Source organism: Chiloscyllium punctatum, chromosome 16, assembly GCF_047496795.1.
Source record: "Chiloscyllium punctatum isolate Juve2018m chromosome 16, sChiPun1.3, whole genome shotgun sequence".
Taxonomy (NCBI): domain Eukaryota; kingdom Metazoa; phylum Chordata; class Chondrichthyes; order Orectolobiformes; family Hemiscylliidae; genus Chiloscyllium; species Chiloscyllium punctatum.
In genome coordinates, this window is record NC_092754.1 from 37,267,108 (window position 1) to 37,284,894 (window position 17,787).

The following is a 17,787-nucleotide window of genomic DNA, read 5'->3' on the forward strand; positions in this document are numbered from 1 at the left end:
AGTAGAGGGCTGTGTTAGTCAGACCGGCTATGGGACGGTGGGGTCCTGCAAAGCAGTCACCCAGTCTGCATTTGGTTTCACCAATGTGGAGGAGGCCATGTTGGTTTCAGTAAACACAATACAGCAAATCTCAATTATCTGAATATCGGATTATCCAGCAAGATTGTAAGGTCCTGAAGCTCAGCTAAACATAGTTATTTGGCATTTGATTATCCAGAATTCAATTAACCGAAGGAAATACTGCTCGCCCGAGTCCTTCGGATAATTGAGGTTCCTCTGTACTCAAGAGTGGAGAAGGAACAGGTGAAATGCTGCTTCATCTGGAAAGACTATTTCAGCCTCATCAACCCCTCCCTATAGCTCAAACCCGACAACCCTGGCAACATCCTTCTAAATCTTTTCTGAACCCTTTCAAGTTTCACAACATCTTTCCCTCAGGAGAGAGACCAGAATTGAAGTATTCCAAAAGTGGCCTAACCAAGGTCCTGTACAGCCACAGTATGACATCCCAACTCCTGTACTTAATGCACTGACCAGGTTGATTTAACCAGGTATTGACTGCGTGAATGAAGTGATACCCACCTCAGTTAGGAATGGCGTGAGCTCGCTTGCGTCTGAAGGAATAGTGAAGCTCCATTTGCAGTTTGAGCTGCCAACGAGCTTTACCAGCTCATAACATTCTGTGAGAAAGGGTATCACTAACGATCCAACCTCGCTCTGCCCTAACATACTTTTATGCATTATTATTGAGTCAATGGCGCTTTCAATCTGAGTATAGCCAGAAGGGGTGAGAAAGGAATGATTGCATAGTGAAATTAGGTCACCTGGAAGTAGAGACTGGTTCTGGAGGGCTCCAAATAAGATGTCGTCTCTTACCATCCTCTGTATATAGTTACACTTAATAAAACCTGTTCCTGCTCATGCACAGTAGTGTAAATGCATTACTACTGTTGCTACTATTTCTAACTGCTTTCTAGCACTTGTTCTTATTTTGCTGTTGAAATCCATTGAAAAAACATATTACATGCATCTCATTTGTCGTTGTTTGTGAGCAGTCAGCCGAAGCCTCGTCAATGTCTTTGCTTGAATTTGGAGACATTTGGCTTCTCCTCTGCGCTTTCATTTATTTTTTACAAAACTTAACTTCATCCGGACTTCACCCCCACTCAGCTGGAGTGACCAATTGACCTGTCACAAACTTAGAGTCATTGTAAGCACTGAGTGCTCAGGATCACTGACTCCTACATTTTCTAAGTGTGCTTTCAAGCAGCGAAATGACTTTGTATGGGGGTTAATTAGGGCAGTGACACTAAATACTGAAGAGAAGCAGAGATCAAGTTAGTGGCTAATCTGTAGTCACCACTGAGTAAGGTTCAACCCTCAGTTGCTTTCAGCTGTCAAACTGTGACATAGCCATGAGCTTTAGAGTGGGAATAGATCAAAGGTGAAGTTGACTTTAGACAATAAAATGAAATTGGCAATAGCAAATTGTTGGCCACTTTACATTTTGCCCCATTCTCCTCTCCATTGATTATGCTGCCAATATATTTTCAGGTGGATCATGAAGTGGCAGAAGATTTATTCTTGCCCATTTTGCATGGCCAAACACAAAATTCCTCTCATTAATAGCAAAGCCAATTTGGACAGAATACACAGATCAAATTGCCAATTATAATGGCTGCAAGTTTTAAGCCACAGTCAAAACACTTTGACAGCACTCAGCCTGAAAAAAAAATCTTGCCGTTGCAAGGCATGATAAAAATATTGAAAAACAGTTGCAAGCGACAAAAGTAATTTGGAAGTTAAGATTTGTATTCAGAGCGGCGTGTCTCAGTTCGATGCCAGTTAAACATTCATCAATGTGTTTGCTTGATGATTGATGTTGCAAATTAATGTGTATCCTCATAACGCCCATACTAAATCCTATGGGTGGGAGTCAAAAAACTCATTTGTTGAGATGTAGGCTCATGTAACTACAGCAATTCCTATTGTGCTGCTTTATTGACAGGGTGTTCGCCTTTGTTCAGGGCTATGCAGATAAATATTTTAACCCACTCTATAGACTGTCCCTATTTAAGTGAAGTTTCCTATTAACAAGAAGTGGGACTATCCTTATGCAACATAACATTAAAAAAGAAACACTTGCATTTGTATAGCTCCATTTATGACTTCAGGCAATTAATCATTTGTAAACTGTAGGGAATGCAGTTTGCACACAGCTCCATGACATCTCTTGCAGGAGTTCCTCAGGTTAGTGTCCTAGGCCCAATCATCTTCAACTGCTTCATCAATAACCTTCCCTCCACAATAAGGTCAGAAGTGGGAATGTTCGCTGATGACTGCACAACATTCAGCACCATTTCGACTCCACACATACTGAAGCAGTCCATGTTCAAATGCAACAGGATCTGGAAAATATCCAGGCTTGGGCTGACAAGTGGCAAGCAACTTTCTGGCCCCGCAAATGCCAGGCAATGACCATTTCCAATAGCAGACACCCTATCCACTGCCCCTTGACATTAAATGCATTACCATCACTGAATCCCCCACAGTCAACATACTGGAGGTTATCATTGACCAGAAACTCAACCAGATTCACCATATAAATGCTGTGGCTACAACACCAGGTCAGAATCTAGAAGTACTGCAACGTGTTGGTTACCTCCTCTGTTCACCATCTACAAAACACGAGATAAGAATGTGATGGAATACTCCCCACTTGCCTGGATGGGTCCAGTTCCAACAACACTCAAGAAGCTTGACACCATCCAGACAAAGCAGCCCACTTGATTGGCACCACATCCACAAACATTCAGTCAGTCCGCCTCCAACACTCAGTAGCAGTGTCTATCTACAGAGTGCAGTGCAAAAATTCACCGAAGATCCTGAGGTAGTCACTTTTCATGTTCACTGCCAACTAGAAAGACAAGGGCAGCAAATAAATGTGAACACCATTCCCTGCAAGTTCCCCTCCAAGCCACTCACCACCTTGACTTGGAAGCATATTACCAATCCTTCACTGATGTTGGGTCAAAATCCTGGAATTCCCTCCCATAAGGGCATAAGGGTCCACCTAGAGCAAACAGTCTGCAGCAATTCAAGAGGTACCTTACCATCACCATCCCAAAGGGCAACTGGGGACAGACCCAGCCAGCAATGCCCACATCCCACTTTCAGGTTAAAAAATATTTAAATGCAAGGCATTAGGCATCCTTAACAACAGCATGTTTTTTACAGAAGCCACTTTACCAGGGCATGCGGTTCTTAAGAATTGTGAAATATCTCAATCAATCTCAGCTGTAAATCCTCTCTGATACACAACTCATTCGTCTGAAATTAAAGTACTTCTATAGCTGTGGTTCTTCATAGAATCCACAATATCTGAATTAATTCTTCTATATCATTTTAAAAATAAAACCTATAATGGGCACAGAAGATTTGCAAGCATGTTTGAAAAGCCTGCAGGTTTTTTTCTCTCCTAATCATCACGACGCAGTCTGATTATAAAATGAAGGGCTTCCCACACATAAGCGAGAACAATAGAGCGACAGTTTGACAACAGTCCTCAATACTTTGAGCAGAGATGGGGATGAAAACCCAGTGACAGTAAAGGCTAAGAATAAACAAGGATGTCAGTTCTCAATATGATGTTACCTGGTTTGTGGACTTAGGTGATGGGTTAATTGTTTCTCTGATTTGGGCTTGCATTTGTATTTAAATCATACACTGGTTTATTCCACATAAAAAAAGCTGATGCTATTGTCGTACCATATACATTTTCACAGCAGATTGGCACACTATTGATGTTCTCGCAGCACTTTGTCCTAATTCAGACTCCCGTGAAGCTCCAGCACTCCCTCTCAGTACTGCTGCTATTCTGAAACTTTCAATCCTGTTGTAATAGTCTCTTTGATTGGCCAGACAACTGGAGTGGCTGCGTGGGTACCTCTGTGTTCTCTGAGCCAGCAGTACCCTGGTTTGCTGCCGGGTCTCTCCTGTATTTCACTGCCTGTTCCCGACTGGGATAAATAGGGCAGAAGGACGTTCGGCTCTTGAACTGCCTGCCAAACCCTCCTAAGAGGGAAGAAAATGAAGGTTGATGTGAAGCAGTATGTGGACCACATGGAACTGAATGAAGGAGGTCTCACTGACATGTTAATCCAGCATCATGGAATATGTTCTTCTGAGCTTCACTCTGCTGTCATAACAGGAAGATACACGTAGGAGCAGGTTTGGCTGCTGGGAGTGATGGTAACAACAGAAAATTAATCTTGCATCTTATTATCAATATTTACATTTCACTGAAATGACAATGGGTAGTAGGTAAGGTCACTCACTTCGATTCGGTGAGTCCTCTACTTTGGTGTTTTCTGTAGACTGTGATCTCTGTTCTGTCCCAACAGCATGTCTCACGAGTCCCGTTACCTGAGAATGGAGAGTATATCAGAGTCTTTGCTTCTTCTCTTCCTTGTCATTTTACTGCTTCTCACAGCAGTGTTTGTAAGGGGACAGCCAGGTGGACCTCATAGAATATGAGTTCCCTGATTGGGGCTGTTAACCACATCCAAACAGGGAGCTCCTGCTGACAGATATTAACAGGAGTGTTATGGGTTCTGCTCACTCTATGAGCTGGCTCTGAGGGAGCTGGATCAGCGTCAAGGACTCTCTGCGTGCAAATAAAGGGCGACTTGGTGATGGGATACCAGCCTCTGTGGAGTTATTTCACCTACACCCAGCAGATTGCTTTGGTAACAAAGCCCCACTACATGGATAGGTTACGAGGTACACTGCCACAGTGGTCAGATTACTGAAGAATTAATCCACAAACCTGTACGAGTGAACCAGATGTTAGTTAAGACTCCACTAGGGCAGCTGGAGGAGATAATTAAATGAATTTGGAATGAAAAGCTTGTATTAGTCACATTGACCTTGAAAGTGCTGGGTTCTCATAAAAACCCATTTCTTGGTCAATCCTATACACCCACAACTGAATCTTCTAGTAAGTTGATTAGTAACTGCCCTCTGAAATAACCAAACAAGCCACTCAGTTACATTAAAGAAAATGGGCCTACCATTACATTCTCAAGGCTATTTAGATTAGATTAAATTAGATTACAGTGTGGAAACAGGCCCTTCGGCCCAACAAGTCCACACCGACCCGCCGAAGCGCAACCCACCCAAACACCTACATTTACCCCTTGCCTAACACTACGGACAATTTAGCATGGCCAATTCACCTGACCTGCACATCTTTGGACTGTGGGAGGAAACCGGAGCACCTGGAGGAAACCCACGCAGACACGAGGGAAAACGTGCAAACACCACACAGTCAGTTGCCTGAGGCGGGAATTGAACCTGGGTCTCTGGCGCTGTGAGGCAGCAGTGCTAACCACTGTGCCACCGTGCCACCCACTAATGGAAAATGCCAGTAAGATCCATTTTTTCATGAATGATTAAAAATATTGTTCAGTAAAAACTGAAAGAGCTATGGATGCTGTAAATCAGAAACAGAGACAGAAACTGCTGGAAAAGCTCAGCAAGTCTGGCAACATCTGTGGAGAGAAATCAGAGTTAATGTTTCTGAGGAAGGGTCACCGGACCTGAAATGTTAACTCTCATTTCTCTCCACAGATGCTGACAGACCTGCTGAGCTTTTCCAGCAATTTCTGTTTATTTAAAAATGTTAGCTTTGCTGACAGTTACAACCTGGAGGACCAGTATAGTGATGAAGAGGGGGCTATCAGCATTCCCATTGCATCCAAGTACCCCACTGGGATGTCAAATCATTATTTGGAGACTAAGACTTTTGATGAATTTCTGTCTTTTCCAAAAGTGCTTTTCTGAAGGATTTGATACATTTACTGGCAATAACCATTTCCATAACTGAGTTAGCTTCAGTGAAATTAGCTTTCACATTTGTGCATCAATACCTGCCTATGATTTGGTCAATTAATTCATCTAACAGGTGCCGGTTTGACATAAATTAATGCCTGTGTATCCCAAAGTTGACTCAACCTTTAAGTTGATCTTCTAAAAGTTTTGTCTGGATTTTTGCAGACATCCACAGAAATACTGGAGTATTTTATTCTTCTTAACCTTTCAGTGCCCGAGGTGAAAAGAAGTCTAATTGACTGTTGGTCATTAGCAGCTTCTGTTCTACAAAGATAAATTATTTCTTTATATAACTGATTATCTGATGGAATGTCCATGGATTGCCAATCCATAGTGAGGTATCTGCTCTTCCTTTTTTCTTTTGTTTAACATTATGATCTTTAATCTGCATATTGAACTGTAGTGCATTTTCTGTCATTTTTATTTGTGTTACCTTCTCTTCCTTTTACTCTTTTATTAAATGTCTTTGTCCCTTTAAATGATGTAGGTCTGTAGGTGACATTCATAGGATGATATGCGTGCCATTTTTTCTACAATGCACCATTTTGTGTAAAAAACAAGTAGCAGCATTGACTAATGCCTGGGCACAAGTCAGAATTCTTCCTATGTAACATGCTACTTCTATTGTTTTAAACTGCATTTTGCCATTGGATCAGTTTCTTATATTAGAGCTGTCATGTTGACATCTTTCAATGAGCTTTTCTGAAAAAACAAAACTGAAAGAGGGGGAAGAAGAACTCGGTGTTTCAGCACAGGTTCACTATCTTTAGTTTTGGTTCTAGCACTTTAGGCATGGTTGGAATTGTAACATCTGCCCTGAACTCAGGTACCTTGATGGATAACTGTTAGAAAAACCTATTCATAATCAGCACGGTGCCAGTTCAGTCTTTCACATCCACCTACTGCCATTAGTTAATTTACACGACTAGCTTTTAGTGCCAGTTTGCTGCCACTATGATGTGGTTTTGTAGTTTTCTATATATCTAAGTAAAGCATGCCACAGAAATGTGGATCTTATTGAGGTAGATATCTTGAAGTTTATTATCAATACTATTTACATAGATTCCCTACAGTGTGGAAACAGGCACTTCAGCCCAACCAGTCCATACTGAGCCTCTGAAGAGTAACCCACCCAGACCCATTTCTCTCCGACTAACATACCTAACACTGTGGACAATTTAACATGGCCAATTCACCTGGCTATGGGAGGAAACCCAAGCAGACACGAGGAGAATGTTCAAACTTCACACAGACAGTTTCCTGAGGCTGGAATCGAACCTGGGACCCTGGCACTGTGAGGCAGCAGTGCTAACCACTGTGCCATTGTGCTGCCTCTAATATAATAGCTATAATATCAAAGACTTAACTACATATGTGACAATGCTGTCAGTTTAAAAAGTTATTTTCTCCTGTTTTTTTTAACAGCATTTGTAAAGCAAAGTTGCCAAGCTGGCAACTGAAGACGATTTAAGTAATCACCGTGCAGGGCCTTTTTTTAAAAGTTGGAACAATAGGAGCAGCCTGAATGGGTGGGGCCAGTTCTCACAGATCCAAATATTTGGGGTTTGGCTTTTTTTCAGTAAGCCAGAAGCTGTTTGTGGTCTCAAAAGAATTGGGAGCTTTAGTGAATATCTCTTGGCCGCTTCCCTCTCTGAATTTTCTCTTGATTTTTTCCCTTCTTGCATTGAGAGCTGTATGTAAGAATTTGTGTCTGAATTTGCCTTTTTGCCAAGGGATGTGTTTATGGAATATTGGAACAGTTAATTAGTAGGAGGTACTGTATCTATTAGTCAGTTAAGTTTTCCCATCGTTAAGTTATTCTAAATTCCTCTTTCCTTTGTTTGTATTTTAACAATACTGTTTAAATAAATTGTGTTTTGCTTAGCATTGAGTAATTTGGCCAGCTGCTTCACATATGGAACAGGCACTTCACATTTACCTTTAAAATAAGAAAAAGGTAGGGTCTAAGCTACCTTCTTAAAGTATCCTGAAGGGATCTGGTCTAGTCCATAACACATATTCTCGATTCTGATCCTTCTGTTATTGTTATGCAATAAGTACACACAACTGAACGACAGGAGACACAATACTACCTTCATTACACTGAGCACCTCACTGAAGGGGAGACACGTATCTTTTTACTAAAAAGTTGCATGTTATGATGTCATGTGACCTTCTTAAAGGTACAGGCCTGTCTGGTCTGGAGTCTATGCCAAATTACAGCAACTCATTTTCACTGACTGGGGTTGCACTTGAACTCTTAATCTTCTGACTGCAGATTAATCTTCTGACTAATCTTCTGTCAACCACTTGAGCCAGGGGTCAATCCAAAATGCTCCTAAAACCACTGAAAAAATAAACTGACATTGTATTAATAATCAGTTCTTCATTCATTCATTCACAGGATGAGACCAGGCAGTATTTATTACACATCCCTAATTGCCCAGAGTATTGCTGAGAGTCTGGAGTCATATGTAGGCCAGACCATGGTGGCAGTTTCCTTCCCTAAAGAGCATTAGTGAACCAGATCATGTTTTCTCAACCTTGGTGAGTTGCTATGGTGTATCTGGTAGGAAGAAAAAGCTTCTACCACAAAGGGTGATCAAGATTTGGAACTCTTTTGGAACATCAACTCGAAAAGAGTTCCAAATCTTGATCACCCTTTGCGGTAGAAGTTTTTTTACTACAAGAAGCACCATAGCAACTCACCAAATCTCCTTAGGCAAGCTTATAAACTTATAAACTCAACCACTATGCAGACACAAGGTGCATGATCAACTTCAACTGTAGTTTCATTCATAGACTGTAAGACCATATGATATAGGAACAGAATTAGGTCTTTCAACCCATTCAGACTGTTCTGCTGTCCACTGAGATTGCAGCTGATCTGATAACCCTTGACTCCACTTTCCTGCCTTTTCCCCATAACCTTTAATTCCCATTCTTGATTAAAATCTGCCTATTGCTGCCTTAATGGCCCAGCTTTAACAGCCCTCAGTAAAGAATTCCATAAATTCACATTCCATTAGAATCAGGCACTCCGCTGATGCCAGGACATTTCTGCCCAGAGACCTCTGTCCGTATTGAGGATCTTTCAAATGACATATCCCTGAACAATTCACACGGTCAGAAGTCACACATCACCAGGTTACAGTCCACGGGTTTATTTGAAATCATAAGCTTTCAGAGTTCTGCTCACCTGATGAAGCTGATGTAACCTGGTGTCATGTGACTTCTGACCTTGTCCACCCCAGTCCGACACCGGCACCTCTCACATCATCCGTCCACATGGGGCAGCAAAGAGCGACAGCCCAATCTCTAAATATATCATTTCAAAGTTGCTGCACTGTGAACTGAGATTTAAAAGGCAAAACAGGACTTAACGGATTAATATTAAAACAGGGCATAGCATTTGATATTAACATAAGTTATTATATGCCTTAGCTCAGGGGTGTTCTGTCATGCCAAAATACCATTAATAATAAAAACCTCCTTCCGGTATCAACGCTTTATCACACTGGGGATCTGTAGGAGTTCTCCATGGCTACAAAGCAATCACATGTGGGATTTACCATAGATCTCAGTTACCATGGAGAAGATGCTGGATGCTTCTGTAACACATCATCCTGGAGATTCTCTCTGGATTCTACTCTGACAGCTTGAAATAAAATAAAAGGACCGTCTGCAAAGTATAATATGAAAGGCAGCTGGACAAAGCAGCAATTGAACCAAAACGCAATTGCATCCACCACAGTCCACTGCACACGGTCAAACAGTTCCACACTGTCTGAGCTTTACGAAGGGTAATTAATCAGCTTTATATTGGGTTAACTGTTTCTTTACTTCTGAAATTTGCATCTTTCATATAGAATTGTTATTGTCCTAGGATAATATGAGAAGGAGACAAGGATTATTGATGACTCTGATAAATCCTAGAGTTCAAAACACTGTATCCTGAACAATTCTGGTATCTGCTGAAGGAGATTAATCATCCAATACAACCGTATCTTTTGTTTAAGCTTCAATAATACTCAAGAAGCTCAACACATCCAGGACAAAGCTGCTTACTTGATTGACGCCCTGGCTTCCACCACCACCCCCTCTAGCACTGAGATATAGTGGCAGCAGTGAGTACCATCTACAAAATGCACTGTAACAACTCACCAAGTCTCCTTAGGCAACACTTCCAAAGCTCATAAACTCACCCATTATGTGATACAAGCTGCAAGATCAACTTCAGTTCCATTCCATTCCATACACCAGTTTGATCTCCAAAGTAGTGTTATCACTAACCTATTAATCCAGAGACCCAGGTTATGTTCAGGAGACATGGCGCACGCACACACAGACAGGCAGACGCCACGCACAAACGCGCACACACACCAGTCACCCCGACACACACTCTCAAACACTGCTCACCTCCCCCCCCCTCCCCCCCCACCCACACCCACACACACACACACACACACATGCTCATATACACCACACTCTCTCACACACAGCGCCTAGGTTGGGAAGCCAGCCCACCTATTTCAGGCTGCTTTCCCAGATACAGGCCCAAATGAAACCTGTGGCAAGTAGGCCTCCTGTGATGAAGAATGGCTGAGGTGACTCTTTTATCCTATGCCCACCCCACCCCATCCTGAACCATCAGTTTCAAGCCCTTTGATTTTCACTCTAACAACAGGCACTGGAGATTACCCAAAATCTCATTCCTGCCTCTGGGAGTGGGAGTTCAGCTCTCAGCCTGCATTATGGATTTTCCTCCACAGGACATCATGGAGAGTTGAGTTGATCTCAGAGGATGGGTCACAAAAGGCAGAACTTTGTTCAATTGGTTTACATACTTCATCTACCACGGAATCAAACGTCCAGCATTTCACAACTTTTCTTTCTCAATGGGCGAGAGAACAACATTGGATTTCACTGCAACATTATCACAGCAAGGCAGAAATCCTCAGCAGAATCCAAGTAATGCCCACTTTGGAACAAGACGTGGCAGGAGACCCCAAGATTTTGATGCTGTTTCTATAGATTTGGATCTTCCTGTCATTGATAATCCCTGAGATTGATGCTATAATCATGTAATATTATTCCTCTTACCCACTCAACTGAGCAGGTTAATATTCTGACCTATCAGAGCAGCAGTCAGGTCAAACTGCCCTCGTTTTAGTCGGAGGCTGAGGGCTGATCTTATAGAAGTTTATAAAATTAGGGGAGGGCATGGGATAGAGCAAATAGCCAAGGTCTTTTCCTCAATGTAGCGGAATCCAGAATTACAGGGCATAGGTTTAGGGTGAGAGGGGAAAGATTTAAAAGGGACCTAAGGAGCAACTATTTCATGCAGGGGGTGGTTCATATATGGAATAAGCTACCAGAGGAAGAGGTGAAGGCTGGTATAATTACAACATTTAAAAGGCATCTAGATGGGTATATGAATAGGAAGGATACAGAGAGAAATAGGACCAGATTAATTTAGGATATCTGGCTAGTGTGGATGAGTTGGACGCTACGAATCTTTGAATTCCCTGTCATCTTAGACTGGCCCCCAGCACAGGGAAAGGCTTAAAATTGGGCCTACTTTCCACTGGTTAATGAGTAATCTCTCCAGTAACTTGTTCATTTCCTTCTCTCTGATTTTTATCTGCAAATTAGCCAAAGAAAAGTATCCACTCTTTGATCTTTCTGCTGGTTTGCATTTCCTGCATTCTCTAACCCTTCCCATCATTTACTGCTCTTATATCCTTGGTTCCCTCTTGGGAATTGGTGATCCTTCTCAGCTCCAGGACAGGTTGTACAAAATAACAGATAACAATGATAATGCCAATGTTGATAAGGTTGTGCACCTTATAAACAATGGCAAAAACAAAACAAGCTAATTTCCCATCCTTTGAACTTTTAATTTAGAGACAAAGAAGCTTCTAGAATACTTTCAAATCAGCTTGGTTTCTGGTCACAGTGTGAACAAGAAAGAGACTGCTCAGTTGACACAATTGCTGAAAGCATTGCCCATTGTTAAAAGGATCCACGATATATTAGGTTGGTTACTCAGTCTAGTTAGGTTCTGGTAAATATGGTGGGTGGCTGGTTTCTTCAGTTTACACAGTTAAAATGGGCCAAATGGCTTCCTTATGTCCTATGCCTTTCTACATTTCCATGGCTCTATGGTTCCAGTGTACCCATAGTGCTGAGTGGCTGCTACCATTAACCTCATGACCCCTGTACTATGGAGCCATTTCCTTGGCCAACACTTGCCCTCTGGTGAGAAATAGGTGTGTACATCACAGCCAAGTCCAAGATTGTTAATCTCCTATATCCAAAGAGTCATACTTGACTCAAAACATTAACTCTGTTTCTCTCTCCACAGATGCTGCCAGACCTGATGAGTTCCTCCCGCATTTTGTGGTTTTTTTTTCCAGATTTCCTGCATCTGCAATGTTATCTCTTTATTTCAGACTTATATGAATCGTTTCTATTTTTTAAAATGTGTTCACAGGATGGGGGCATCAGTAGGCAGACCAGCATTTATTACCCATCTCTAATTGCCCAGAGGGCACTTAAAAGTCAACCATATTGTTGTGGCTGTGAAACCACATGTTGATCAGAGCAGGTAAGGATGGCAGTTTCCTTGCCTATAGGACATTATTAAACCAGATGGTCTTTACAAAAATCCATTGTGGTTACACAAGCATCAGTGGGGTAGCGTTTTGGTCCAAATCCCACATTCTATTGAATTCAAATTTCACCATTCTATATAGTATATAGTGCAGCGTTAACACAGAACATTAGCCTGGAATTCAACATTACCACAACATCACTGCACGTTTGCTTCTGTTTTCTAGATAACCACAATTAGATCAGTTCACAGCTATTTCCTTTTTAAGCTATGTCTGATTTTCCCAGTCTGACCCTGTAACTCAGACTAGTATCTCCACCACACTTCCTTACCCATAGCCCTTCAATAACAGTGATCACTCTCAGGGCCATAAATGCCACTGGGACCAGGGTGTTGTGCTGCACCAAACCATAAGATCAGTAACAAGGTTCTTTTTAAAAGATGCTGAAAATGTGTTGCTGGAAAAAGCGCAGCAGGTCAGGCAGCATCCAAGGAGCAGGAGAACCGACGTTCAGGGCATGAGCCCTTCTTCAGGAATGAGGAAAGTGTGTCCAGCAGGCTAAGATAAAAGGTAGGGAGGAAGGACTTGGGGGAGGGGCGTTGGAAATGCGATAGGTGGAAGGAGGTTAAGGTGAGGGTGATAGGATGGAGAGGGGATGGGGGCAGAGAGGTCAGGAAGAAGACTACAGGTTAGGAAGGTGGTGCTGTGTTTGAGGGTTGGGACTGAGACAAGGTGGGGGGAGGGGAAATGAGGAAACTGGAGAAATCTGAGTTCATCCCTTGTGGTTGGAGGACGCAAAGAAAGGACAGAGCTGAGTGGGATCCAGTTGATTTTGCAAGATGTTACAGAATCTGATCTTTCAATTGTTGATCATTTTCCACAGAATATAGACTTCCCAAAGATATTATTCCCAGTTGTCAGGACATTTTACTCACATTATTTATTGTCAGCACTTCTTATAGAAATTGATTTTCTTATGCTTTCTGTTCAGTTTTATTATGTCAATCCTAACTGTGACCCCGAATGGTGTGCTTTTCAGAATTCTTTGACCCAACTCTGTTGTCAATTTATATATCGGGACATATGTTCAACACAATGCCGGCAAACAGTATTGATTCAAGAGTTTCCAGTGACAGTAGCAGCAGATTTCAGAATCACAGGATTTTTCTGGTCCAGAAGGATGCTGATCAGTCCATCGTAGCACTTAACACAAAGGGAAGAGCTGGAAATCAACACAAGAGTAAAAGTGGAATGAACTGGTTTCAGGAACTTAAGGTAATAAAGCTTTGGCATTGTTAATACCAGCCAAGGAGCAGAACCATCAAGGCTGTCAAGCAAACTTTTGATACATCTGCCTAAAATTTGAGAACTGTCTTCGATTATTTTCTTACGTGTCTCTTCATCCCACCCTCTTCTTTTTTGTTTTATCTCAATCTTTCTCTCCCTCTCTTTACTCTTTCCCATTCTGTCTTTTAATTCACATGTTTTTTTTTTCTCCTTTAGTCCTGAGTTTCCTTCTTGAATAAATGTCATTGGGTATGAAAAAGAATGTTGAAATCAGAAAATCCCAGGTTCCTTGTGGCCCTCACTTAACATTGATCTGTTTATGCTTCTAACAATTTATGAAACTCACAGGATTTTGAACTGAAGGGTGAAGAAGGAAAATAAACTCACAAAGACACCTCACTCCCCCAAAATCAATCTTTTATGTCATTAAAAAAGTGATTTTGCTGTTGTATATTTTACATCTTGGATCAATGCAGAGAGTACACTAGTTTCTATGTCAATAGCAGATTTTATTCACAAAGCTTTAAATTGTTTCTTCCATTCTTCAAACACTGACCTCAAATTCTTTCAATTGTCTGTTTACTTTTCTCTGAGTTGACACTGAGATTAAATCAATCGAGCACAGTGAACATCAATAGTAGACAGACTCACATACCAAACACAGAACAATTGAACACCACAGAGGCATCTAATGTCTCCAGCAAGGAAAAGTACTCACAGGTCATCCATCGTCAGAAATATTCCATACTTATCCACATACTTATTCTTTGTGTCATCGGTCTGGGTATGGACATGGCCAGGACTACCTGCTGAGATGCATTAGGACTTTAGGATAGTCACCAAAAAGATGGAATGGAAATGACCACAGTCTGAAAGGACCCTTTTACCATAGTTTAAAAACCCAAAAAATGACTCACCTGATTTGTAACATGTTTAACCTGAAATTAAATGGTTAACCTGAAATGTAATATGAAGAATCGACGTTTCGGGCATATGCCCTTCCTGGTGAAGGGCTTATGCCTGAAACGTTGATTCTCCTGCTCCTCGGAAGCTGCCTGACCTGCTGTGCTTTTCCAGCACCACACTCTTGAAGCTTATCTCCAGCATCTGCAGTCCTCACTCTCTCCTGAAATGCAATATGTTTAACCTAAAATATAATATGTTCAACCTGAAATCTAACGTGTTTGACCTGAAATATAATATGCTCAATTTGAAATATGTTCTGTTTAACCTGAACTATATCATGTTACCTGAAATATATTATGTTCAATCTGAAATATGTCCTGTTTAACCTGAAATAAATGTGCAATGTGAAATATTTCATGTCACCTGGAATGTAATACGTTCAACTGAAGTATGTCATGTTCACCCTGAAACACAACTTGTAAGCATAAGTTCTAAGTGTAGTGAGGCACCTTCGAGTGCTCCATACTATACTGAAACAAACCGAACAGTGTGCAGTGTATATAATGTCACATTTGAACAGCTCTGTAATGTGCATTTACAAATTTTATGAATAAAGTGTATTTTTGGATGGAATAAAATGGTATTCCCAGCAAGCAACATTTCCACAGACTCGTGGAATGATCCTCTGAATGTTATCTTGTAATAATTCTGTCAGAGTCTATTGTTTCTTGTGACGTAGAAAAACAGGCTGCAAGCTGTGATCCCGTACACTCTGCTTTCTGAATTCCGTAAGCAACTGATTTCAGCCTGCTTTGTTTGGTTCTATAGTTAAGCTGTCAATTTGTTCGGCTATGTAACAGATAGGATGTAATGCTCTCAGACCTTTCTTAAAATAATGATAACAGTCAAGCTGACATTAAGAGTGTCCTATTGAATCTTAATAAGCATGAAGCAGCTTTATACATATGCTTGAGGCTCATTATCAAACTCCAACTTGATAATAATTCTTTGTTTCCTTCCACCCAGAGGCGACGTGAGCATTGGGTTGAGATAATCTGTCATACCAGTGGAGAAGCCAACTGGTGAGAATTTTATTGAGAAAATGTAGATATTTTATTGACAGAAAGTTTACTTTTAAAAAAAGCCAGCAAGGCTCTTGAAAACGCTGTGGTATATTGTTCTGAATCCAGTCATCCAGATTTTGCTGGCAAATTGCTTCCATCTGGTTAAGCACAAATTACTCCATAAATAGGAACAACTTTGTGAATAGTGATTTCTTCATAACATTGCAGAACCTAATTTAATTCCAGGAGGGTCTACTGTGATGTGGCATTGCCTCAGACTCCGATTTGGAAGCTGCAAGTTCAAATTCCACTCCTCGACTTGATCGCCAAGGAAGATGGGCTCAAAACAAAAAGCTTATGAACTTGTGAATCCTCCCAAAATATCCCAATAATAAGAGTGGAAGAGATTCCTAGTCAGGCATGTGAGGAAAATAATTTGAAGTTGCTACCAGTGGCTCAGTGGTTAGCACTGCTGCCTCACAGCACCAGGATCCTGCATTCAATTCAACCATTGGGTGACTCTCTGTGTGGAGTTTGTACATTCTGCCCATGTCAATGTGGGTTTCCTCCCAGAGTCTAAAGATGTGCAGGTTAGGTGGATTGGCCATGCTAAATTGCCGTAGTGTCTCAGGATTTGCAGGCTCGGTAGGTCAGCCATGGTAAATGCGGGCTAGTTTGGAGGGGTGTGGTCTTTATGCTTTGTGGAGGTTCGGTGCAGACTCAATGGACCGAATGGCCTGTGTCTACACTGTAGGGATTCTATCGCTTGCTTATAGATCCATGACTACAATAGGCATGTTGTCACAGTGATGTGGAATTACCGTGTGTCACGTGTTGTCAGCTCTGTTGATTGGATGGCCATTATGGTCAGATTAGTTGCCACAGCGCAGGATTTGTTCCCCACTCTGGCCAGCATACGTTCGGGAGCTGCGTCCTTGCTCTAACTGCAGTGGATATTATGGCATCATGAGTCACATCAGATTTTGGGGAACAAGCTTACCGTTCTACCCCATTCTCTAGGATGCACTGCACTGGAAAACAAAGAAGCACATTCAAAGACACAATTATCCCAGGGTAATGGGATTACTTCAGACTTTAGCTCAGGATGTCTGTGCTGTAGTCATGATATGGAGACAACCACCTGATGAAGGAGCTAGTGCTTCCAATTAAACCTGTTGCACTACAACCTGGTGTTGTGTGATTTTTAACTTTGTGCTACAGTCAATTTATTTTTCACTTTGGCATCGTCTGTCAGCTACAGCTATGACTGCTTTTTAAAAAGAATGTCGGAATCAACAAGGTTAGAAATATTCTTACAAAAGTATGTTCTTATTCTGAGGAGGGGAGGTATTTTGCATGCATGATTCGATATATTTCTATCAGTAAGGATTAAGGTTTCTTATTTCAAATAGCTGTTTTGTGGTACTGCATTTCAGTATTGTTGAAAAATATACATTTTGTCAAAACATTACCATCAGGACAATTCACAAGAAATACTGAACTAAAGAACATTATTTTATACAGTATGGGAGAAGAGCGTAGAGTACTGATTGGTTGTCAAATGGACTCTGAGATTTTGGAGGTATTGCCATGAAGACTGTATGAGTTAATATTGACTGACATTCAACTACCAAGCTCTGGGTAAGTGTTAAATCAGGCTCTTTCTATGATTCAAGAGGAACACTGAGAATTTGGGACCTCTACTAATATCAGTTGACTATTAGGGTGTTTGGAACATGACTGTGTTCCTTTCCCCTTCCGCCAACATCCTAATATAGTAGAACCATATGCAATTGGAGTTGACTAGTTGTTGCTCTCACTAACATCAGTTATAGAGTCATAGAGTCAGAGAGATGTACAGGATGGAAACAGACCCTTCGGTCCAACATGTCCATGCCGACCAGATATCCCAACCCAATCTAGTCCCACCTGCCAGCACCCAGCTCATATCCCTCCAATCCCTTCCTATTCATATACCCATCCAAATGCCTCTTAAATGTTGCAATTGTATCAGCCTCCAC

At 41.5% G+C, this 17,787-nt stretch overlaps 1 long non-coding RNA gene across 1 annotated transcript; it reads right to left on the bottom strand.

The window, feature by feature from the left end:
• Window positions 1–3,228: 3,228 nt before the first annotated feature.
• Window positions 3,229–9,180, bottom strand: LOC140486859 (uncharacterized). Its single transcript, XR_011962642.1, has 3 exons — window positions 9,092–9,180; window positions 4,338–4,425; window positions 3,229–4,239 (listed from the first exon to the last, which is right to left on the bottom strand). It is a non-coding gene; the product is annotated as an uncharacterized lncRNA (long non-coding RNA).
• Window positions 9,181–17,787: the final 8,607 nt, after the last annotated feature.